This window comes from Oryctolagus cuniculus, chromosome 18, assembly GCF_051225735.1.
Source record: "Oryctolagus cuniculus isolate XC-2025 breed Fujian yellow rabbit chromosome 18, ASM5122573v1, whole genome shotgun sequence".
NCBI classification, from domain to species: Eukaryota; Metazoa; Chordata; class Mammalia; order Lagomorpha; family Leporidae; genus Oryctolagus; species Oryctolagus cuniculus.
In genome coordinates this window covers 26,022,032-26,031,820 of record NC_142884.1, presented here as the reverse complement: position 1 = coordinate 26,031,820, position 9,789 = coordinate 26,022,032, and the positions used below count along the sequence as shown (strand labels likewise).

Genomic DNA, 9,789 nt, shown 5'->3' with positions numbered 1-9,789 from the left:
CAGAAGCAGCCAAAATATTATCTGGCCAATTACAAAATCAACATGAAGGGAGCAGGCAGCAAGCCCTCTCCCTGTAGTTTCCAGGTTAACGGAGTTCAGAGGGAGATGAGCAGTCTACACGTGCACAGCCGCTGTACCTGGGAAAGCCTGCAGAACACAGTGGATGGACACGCGTGCAGAGCTGGGAATCAATTCCAAGGCCGAAGCCTGCTGCTACCATCAAGCAGAATCCTATTCCGTCCCCAAATGTTATTGAGCTGACAACAGGAGACAGTGTGATGTGGGCTTAATAAAAGCTGGGTTGGAAGGCAAAGTGAATCTTACATTTGCCTGAATTCGGCTTTACTGCTACATAAACAAAAAGAACAACGCCGTAAAAGCTCCAGGCAATTCAGAGAAATGTTACTGGAAAAGTAATCAAGAAGAGTAAAAATCCTGTAATGCATGGTAGGACAGAAAGATACATGTCTTTTAAATTTAGGTAATAGTTGTTTAATTAGCCTGATTGTATTTATTTTCTTTTTCAAAGAAAATCTTTTTTTTAATATTTTTCATTTATTCATTTGAGAGGTAGAGTTACAGAGAGAGGGAGAGACAGAGAAAGGGCTTCCATCTGCTGGTTCACTCCCCAGATGGCCGCAATGGCTGGAGCTGAACTGATCCAAAGCCAGGAGCCAGGAGCTTCTTCCGGGTCTCCCACATGGGTGCAGGGGCCCAAGGAGTTGGGCCATCTTCTACTGCTTTCCCAGGCCATAGCAGAGAGCTGGATCAGAAGTGGAGCAGCCAGGATTCAAACAGGTGTCCATATGAGATGCCAGCGCCAGCCCCTCAAGAAAAATCTTAAGACTACACAACACTATAGCCTATAATTGTATTTTTATTTTTTAAAGATTTATTTATTTACTTGAAAGTCAGAATTATACAGAGAGCAAAGGAGAGGCAGAGAGAGAGAGAGAGAGAGAGAGAAAGGTCTTCCATCCGCTGGTTCACTCCCCAGTTGGCCACAATGGCCAGAGCCACGCTGATCTGAAGCCAGGAGCCAGGAGCTTCTTCCAGGTCTCCCACGTGGGTGCAGGGGCCCAAGGACTTGGGCCATCTTCCTCTGCTTTCCCTAGCAGTGAGCTGGATTGGAAGTGGAGCAGCCGGGACTAGAACCGGCGTCCATATGGGATGCCGGCACTTCAGGCTAGGGCGTTAACCCGCTACGCCACAGCGTCGGCCCCTAGCCTATAATTTTAATATCTAATAAAAATTAAATCGCTTTATCAGAGGGCGGCTACATTTCCCTCACATGTTTAGTCTATTATTAGCAATACCAGGTTACTTTACGCCTATTAATATTTTATTGAATAATATAAGTTATTTTGAATAGCTACCATATTTTCACGTTAACGTCAGGACACATTTTAGTACCTATTACAGGATTTTTCGTTATCTCCCAGCTCCGGGTTCCACGGCCAGCGCTACCGGCGCTCCTGCGCCTGCGCACTCCCAGTCCCCGGGGCGCCGGGTGGGCAGTCCTTGCGCGGCCGTTTTACGCCTCTGGACTACATTTCCCAAAGGCCACTGAGGCCAGGCCAATTTAGCTTGGACTACATTTCCCAGAGGCCACCGGGGACAACTAGGACCCCGGATCCCACTGCCAGTTTTTCGTTACTATAGCCGGGCAGCGAACTTAGGCTAAGGCAGTGCTTGTTCTCTGGGGAAGGGCTTTGCGGACTCCGACCAACCCCACGGGGTAACCAGGGCTTGAGTGAAGAAGACAACAATAATGGGAGGAACTGGGGGACCTCTGCGGACGTGGGCCGGCGCGGGACCCGGACCCCAACAGGCGGCGAGCGCGAGGGCAGGGAGGCTCCGTGGGCTCTGGCGGGGTCTCAGGCGCGGGGGTCGTTGCGTGCGCTCGTGCGCGTGCCCGCGAGGACTGGGTGCCCCTGCGTCCGTTAGCTGTGGAGGTGCCGCCGTGACCTAGGCCTCGGGCTCGGCTTCCAGCCGCCGCGCGGGTCCGCACCGGGCAGTGGGCCCGCGCCGGGGCGGTTACCAAGCCTTCCGGTGATGTTCTCCCGCAGGAGACGCAGAACTACGATTGCACGAGTTCTCTGTCGTGTGTGTGTGTGTTTATCCAGTCACTCCTGTATTTGAGAGAGCGAGGGAGACAGACAGGTCCCCCTTCCGCGGGCGCGCTCCCCAGATGCCCTCAACGGCCAGGTGTGGGCCAGGCCGGAGCCTGGAGCCCGCGCTGCCTCCCAGGGGTGCGCCAGCAGGGAGCCGGTCTGGGTGGCCTCGGGCTGCGGGATGCGGTGTCCCGGCACCGTGCTGACCGCTGCTGACCTTTCTGAGCCAGAGGGGTCTTCAGGGGACCTCCCCCGCGGAGACTGCGCCTCCTGCCAGGCTGGGAGCTTGGGGAAGCAGCGCCCGGCTCCCTTTCTCTCCCGTTGGTTCTGGATGTGAGGCTGTGCTGGGAATGGCCGTGCGCACGATCAGAGCTCAAGACCATGCAGCTGGCTAGGTCAGGGACGCTCACGTGATGGACTGGTGGGCGGGGAATAGGGTTAGTCCTGAGAAGGGGTACCCGTGTGAGCCCGAGATGTGCACAGTTACGGGCAGTGGTAGTCAAGAAGTGTTTAAGTTATTTAGGAATGCCATCTAGTATGAGATTTTCTAAGATATTTTGCAAGGTTCTTGTGGGCAATATTTTGGTTATTTAGTGAAGGAGAACAGGGGTTTGGCAAGTTTGTGAGCATCTTTTCCGTAGGCAAGATTCCGTCCACTTTGCATTCATTCTCTTAGTCTATAACCACCACTTAGCCAGAGTTATGTCTTCCAGAGAAGACTCTTGTTAGTGAATGAGCCTAATTATATTGATAAAGTACAATTAATGGATGTGCATATGAAATTTCTGAAGGCAGAGTTAATACAGACTTGTGAAAAAAATGAGTAACCTGAAGATAGAATAGTTATTTAGGGATGCATTCTCTACCTCTTTCTTGCTAGCTTGTGACTAGGGTTCTGTTTTGTGTCTAGAATAGATTCACGCTAACCACTTATGTTAGGAAGCAAAAGACTCTTAATTCTTAGTTTAAAAAGGAGGCTGTGGACTTCATACCATGCGCATGCGTGCTCCAGGAAGAGAAGAGCACGCCCTGAGCCTCCTGTAGTCTGAAAAAGACCCTCGAGGCTGGCGTGGCTCAGCAGGCTAGGCCACCACTTGCGATGCTGACGTCCTGTGTTGGAGTACCTGCTGCACCTGCAAAAGTAGCAGAAGATGGTCCGAGTGCTTGGGCCCCTGCCATCTGTATGGGAGGCCCGGATGGATGGAATTCCTGGTTCCTGGCTTTGGTCTGGCTCAGACCTGGCTGTTGCCACCATTTGAAGAGTGAACCAATAGGTGGAAGATCTCTTTCTCTCTCTGCCTCTCCCTCTCCCTCTCTCTCTCCTTCTGACATTCTGCCTTTCAAATAAATAAATCATTGAAAAATTTTATTATCTCTTAAGGATTATAGCAGTGTTATGTAAAAGCTGTTAGTGCAGGTAAAAGGACTTCCAAAGACCTGTCGTACAAATTACTTTCCCAGTGACAAGCTTTGATATTTCCAGCCATCATATCAGAGTGGGGCCTCTTTAGTGTGGGAGAAATTCAAGTGTCAATTCAAGTGTCAGTCTTTTCTGCTTTTTTTTAAGAATGATTTTTTAAAAAATTATTTATTTGAAAGGCAGAGTTAGAGAGAGGCAGAGAGAGAGAAAAAAAAAGGTCTTCCATCCACTGGTTCACTCCCCAAATGGCTGCAATGGCTGGAGCGGAGCCGATCCAAAGCCAGGAGCTTCTTTGGGGTCTCTGTGGGTGCAGGGGCCCAAGCACAGGGCCATCTTCCACTGCTTTCCCAGGCCATCGCAGAGAGCTGGATCGGAAGTGGAGCAGCTGGGACTCAAACTGGCACCTTATACAAGATGCTGGCACTGCAGGAGGCGACTTTACCCACTACACCACAGTGTCAGCCCTGTAGAACGATATTCTTAAGGCTGCTTTCTAAATTTTGTGCTTAAAATTATAATAAAGCATGCCAGAGAGATGTGTCCACAAAGAATAGAAGCAACGTTCTTCTTTTGTAAAAATGAAATAAAGGGCATGTAATGTTCTTCATATAATAACTTCAATAATAACAGCTAACTCATGTTATACAATTCTTCTATTAAGTGTTTTCTGTGGGTTTTCTTACTCTTCAAGAGAACCATATGTAGTGACTGGTGTTCTTAACCCTGTATTAGTGATGAGAAAATTGAGCCTGAGCGAGTTCTTCTATTTTCTCCACTTGTCCTGTCTTGGCTGACCTCACCCTATCCTGGCACCATGAAAAAAGTTCTGGCTTGGGTGATATGAACTGTTTTTCAACATCCAGAGTGTGAGGGTGGAACGAGGAGAATCTGTCAAGGAGAGCCATGGAGCCCAGTGTCAGACGTAGATCAGCCTCCTCCAGGGGGGCCTGGCCGGAACACTGTAGGCGTTTGTGATTCTGCCTCCAGGAAGAGGTCTGCCCTGCGTGCAGCTGTGAGCAGCTGGGTTCCGTGGGCTTCGACCCCCCCGCCCCCACTCTTCCCAGATTTTGTCTGCAGGTGGTCGTAGCCTGTAAGGAGGCTGACAGGGAGGGACGAGAAGGTTTATTGGCTTCCGTCATCTGTGGACATCGAAGTCTCCTTTTCTTCCAGCTTGGGTTTCCCAGAGTCTGATAGAACTCCAACAGAGACGGATTGGTTCTCACATTCCTAAAGGCGTGGCTCACATAAGTCGGTGTTTCTCCTTGAAATGCTGGGATTTTTAGGTTACATAACTATTTTTCATGAATTAGCCTGAAGTGTTCTACCTAAGACGGCACCATCTAATCACCTACCTCTTGAATTCCTCCTGTTTGGAGGAATGATGCCAAGTACCTGTTTCCTCCTTATGAGACTGTTTTTTTTTCTAACTGGCGTTCATGCATTCATTGAGTAAATTACGGAGCAGGTACGATGTGGGATGTCTTGCCGGGGGGGCTACCATAGGGCAGTGAAGGAGTGAAATGTCCTAGAAAATTGTTTAAGCTCCCCGGGCAGTCTGTGGCTGGGGAGTTAGAGCCATGGGCTTCACTTGATGGCTTCATTGGACCACACGTCAGAAGATTTGGAATTCCCCAGGGACCTGAGAAGATGACTGATCACCTTGTTAATAAGATGAGATCTCATGTCAAAGTGCCAGTTTGCGTTCCAGCTGTTCTGCTTCTGATCTAGCTCCCTGCTGATGTGCCTGGGAAAGCAGTGGATCATAGTCCAAGTTTTTGGGCCCTGCCCCCTGCATGGGAGACCCTGCATGGAGTTCCAAGTTCCAGGCTTTGGCCATTGTAGCCATTTGGGGAGTGAATCAGGGAATGAATGCTTTCTCTCTTTCCTCTCTCTATTACTGTGCCTTTCAAATAAATAAATAATCTTAAAAAAAAAAAAAAAGCAGGGGCACCAGTTTGAGTCCCCACTAATCCATGTCCGATCCAGCTCTCTGCTATGGCCTGGGAAAGCAGTAGAAGATGGCCCAAGTCCTTGGGCCCCTGCACCCATGTGAAAGACCTGGCTCCTGGCTTTGGATTGGCGCAGCTCCAGCTGTTTCAGCCAACTGGGGAGTGAACCAGCGGATGGAAGACCTCTCTCTCTCTGCCTCTCCTCTCTCTGTGTAACTCTGACTTTCATATAAATAAATAAATAAATCTTTTTTAAAAAAAAGCAGGAAGAAGTGTTGAGAAAGGGATACCAAATAACAATGGAAAGTATTTTCTTAGATTGACAGAATTAGACCAAGCTGAGACATTTGGTTCAGTGTATATTTACAAAGATGAAATAATTCGCCAACTCGTACTCCCATTCTTAAGATGACTTTTAGGCCAGTTATGGAACTCCATCAGATTCCCAGCTCGGTGGCAGAGACCCAACGACTTGGGCCATCACCTGCTGCCTCCCACAGTGTACATTAGCAAGAAGCTAGAATTGGAAGTGGAGCTGGTACTAGAACTCAGGTGTTCTGATACAGGGTGTAGACATTGCAAAGTGGTGTCTTACCGCTTCGCCAAATATCCATCCCAATTTTTTTACCCACTTTGTTGAGCTATGACTGACATACAAAAAGCTGTACATATTTAATTAATATAATTTGAAGAGTTTAGGAACCCATGAATCTGATATTTTCCTTCCTTTTTGGCACAAGATATCTGAACTTTACCTGTACCTTCTCTGTCTCACTCTAGACATTGTTTCAAGGATTCCCTCATTCATATTAGTGGATTGACAATGATTGCCCTTTAGTATCCTGATTTAACTTATTTTTGTCCAATGATTTTGTTTGTTGCTTGTTATCAGCCAATTCCTTCTGTATATCAATGGGTTATAGTTTTGTGCTGATTGACATGGGTTGGGCCCACTCTTGAAGAATGTATTAATGTGTACTGCTTGTAACAAACTATGCTTGTAATAAACTATCATAGACTTAGTAGCTTAAAACCACCCTCAATTGTAGTTCTATAGAGTAGAAGTCCAGTGCAGCATAGCCAAGTCAAGATATCAACTACAGCTGGCATTGTGGCGTACATGTTGAGCTGCTGCTTGTTATACAAGCATCCCATATTGGAGCTTAAAGTCCCAGCTGCTCACTTCTGATTCAATTCCATTAATGTGCATAGGAAGGCAGCAGAGAGTGGCCCAATTGCTTGGGACCCTGCTACCCATGTGGGAAACCCAGCTGGAGTCACTGGCTCCTGTCTTTGGCCTGGCCCAGACCTGGCTGTAGCAGCCATTTAGGGAGTGAACCAGTGGATAGAAGATCTGTGTTCCTCCCCTTCTGCCTGTCACTCTGCCTTTCAAATAAGTTAATTAAGTAAATATGTGGAGAAAAAACTGATATCAACCATAGCTGCTGTTCTTTGGGGCTCAGGGTCCTCTTCCGAGCTCACCAGTTACTGGCAGAATTTATCTCTGTCTGGCAGGAGCCATCCTTCTCACGCTGTGACTATCCTGACTTCCCTTCTGCTAAATCTCTCTGACTTCTTGCACCCCCAGCAAGGAAAAAGCTCTGCTTTGAGGGCCCATCTGGAGTAATCCAGTCCCTATCATAAATCAACTGATAAGTATTTCTTTGCCATGTGATACAACATATTCACTGGCTTAGCAAGTGGGCAAAGGGCATGAGAGCCAAAATAATGTCTAGTACAGGGAGTTTGGGAGAAATAAATGAAGAATATATTGCTATTTATATACTGAAAGCCAGTGGGAAAGCAAAGAAATGAAGTAATAGGAACAGAAAATAAATGAATGTTCTTAGACAAAGCCAGCAGCTTACAACATTCTTGGTGCAATGACCTTTTACCTTAAACATGTATAGGGTGAGAAAGATCTGGTCTGCAAAGAACCCATGCCAAAGGCTTTCTGGGAAATGACACCACCTACACAAAAGATGAGAAAGCTTGTGATACATTCTAGGTGCTGAAAGGGGAAGTGATGTGAATAGGAACCAAGAGAGATGTGGCTTGGCATGAGGCCTGATAGGTAAGCAAGGACCACATTATTTATGAAAAGTTAGATGGATTTTAATTTAAATGCAAAGAGAAATCTGGAGGAGGGGATGGAGGGATGAAATACAGGTTACACAAGTAAAAATTTCATCTGTGTCAGAAGCATTTGTTACAGATGTTAAAAATTTGATGCACAGGTAGACCTGTAGACTAATGGAACAGAATAGAAACCCCAGACATGAATCCACATATCTGTATCTACAACAAACTCATCTTTGGCAAACTAGCTAAAATCATTTCCTGTATAAATGATAGTCTCTTCAATAAGAGGTGTTGGGAAAACTGGATTTCCACCCGCAGAAGTTTGAAACAAGATCCCTACCTTAAACCACATACAAAATTCAACTCAATGGATCCAGGATCTAAACTTAAGACCTGAAACCATTAAATTACTAGAGGAAGACGTAGGTGAACTGCTCTAAGACATTGGCCTAGGCAAAGACTTCTTGGATAAGACTCCAGAAACACAGGCCGTGAAAACAAAAATTGACAAATGGGATTGCATCAGGCTAAAAAGCTTCTGCACAGCAAAGGAAACAAATGACAAAGTGAAGAGGCAACTGACAGAATGGGAGAAAATATTTGCAAACTATGCATTCAATAAAGGATTAAAAACATACAGATGACATAAGGAGCTCAAGAAGCTCAACAACAAAACAACCTGCTAAGAAATGGGCAAAGGATATGAGCAGGCATTTTTCAAAGGATAAAATGCAGATAGCAACAGACAAGTGAAAAAATGCTCAGGATCACTAGCCATCTAGGAAATGCAAATCAAAACCACAATGAAGTTTCACCTCACCCCAGGTATAATGTCTTACATAGAGAAATTAACAAACAATAAGTGATGGTGAGGATGTAGAGAAAAAGGTACCCTAATACGTTGATGGGAATGCCAGTTAGTGCAACCATAATGAAAAACGGTATGGAGATTCCTCATAAAATAAAAATAAATCTTCCATATGACCCAGCTATTTCACTCTTTGGAATATATCCAAAAGAAATGAAATCAGCATATGAAAGAATTCCCTGCACTCTTGTGTTAATAGCAGTTCAACTCACAATAGCTAACATTTGGAATCAACCTAGATGTCCATCAGCTGATGGGCAGACATATCCACCCATACACACACACACATATACCTATATACCAAATGTATATATCCATGATGAAATATTACTTAGTATTAAAAAAATGAAATATATCTACAACAGAATGAATACAACTGGAAATCAGTGTGCTCAGTGAAATAAGCCAAACCCAAAAGATAAATATCAGATTTTTTTCTTATTTGTGATAGTTAATATAACAGTATAAAAATTATGTGGATGTCATATAATTTGGCAATAAGTTATAAATATTGTTTCACTTAATCATACCATGTGAATGACAATATACTCTTCTTTCCCACATTAAAAGAAAGATAGGACTCTTAGGGGTGCTAGTAATGTTTTGTTCTTGGGTGTTGGCTAGGAGTGTGATCAGAGAACAAAGAACTCATCTGTAAACTTACATGCATTTCTTGGTATGTTTATTATATTTCAGTAAAATGCTTTTTTAAAAAAATAGATGCACAGGAACATTCATTCACTGTGTATTCTGGTTCAGGGGGTCTGGAGGGTGCTTGAATGTCAATGTTTTAATTAGCTCTTCAAATAAAGTGACACCTGTTTCACTAATAACCAGCCTTAGTTCATATAAACTCTCATTAATCGCTTCATTCCTCCTTTTTTGACTATCACAACAATATTTTAGTATTATGGTATTTTGTCTTTTTTCTTCCACAGGAATTTATTTTTTCTACATAGGAAAACAAAAAAAATTTTTTAATTTGCTTTCACATTTGCAACTGAAATGTGAGATAACCAATTATGACGAAATGTCCACTTATAAAAATTGTACATCTTTTGCTCTACAACAGAGTATTCTTAACAGAGAGAGACCATTTGGATACAGGGATGTGGGAAGACTTTTTGTCAAGGCTCAGCATTTGTTCAACATGGCAGAACACATACCCAGGAAAAACAGGAAGAATGTGGGAGGGACTTTAGTAGTGAACATCAATATGTTATACATCAGAAGTTGTATCTGGGTGAGAAACCATGTAAATGGAAGGCATGTGGGAAGGGCTTTAGTGCTTCTTCATATCTTGTTCAACATCAGAGAACTCACACTGTTAAGAAAAGTATGAATGTAAAGAATGTG

General features: G+C 44.8%; 1 long non-coding RNA gene across 1 annotated transcript; it reads right to left on the bottom strand.

Annotated features, from left to right (window-relative positions):
* Positions 1 to 504: 504 nt before the first annotated feature.
* On the bottom strand, positions 505 to 9,196 carry LOC138846500 (uncharacterized). Its single transcript, XR_011384023.2, has 2 exons — positions 1,414 to 9,196; positions 505 to 763 (listed from the first exon to the last, which is right to left on the bottom strand). It is a non-coding gene; the product is annotated as an uncharacterized LOC138846500 (long non-coding RNA).
* Positions 9,197 to 9,789: the final 593 nt, after the last annotated feature.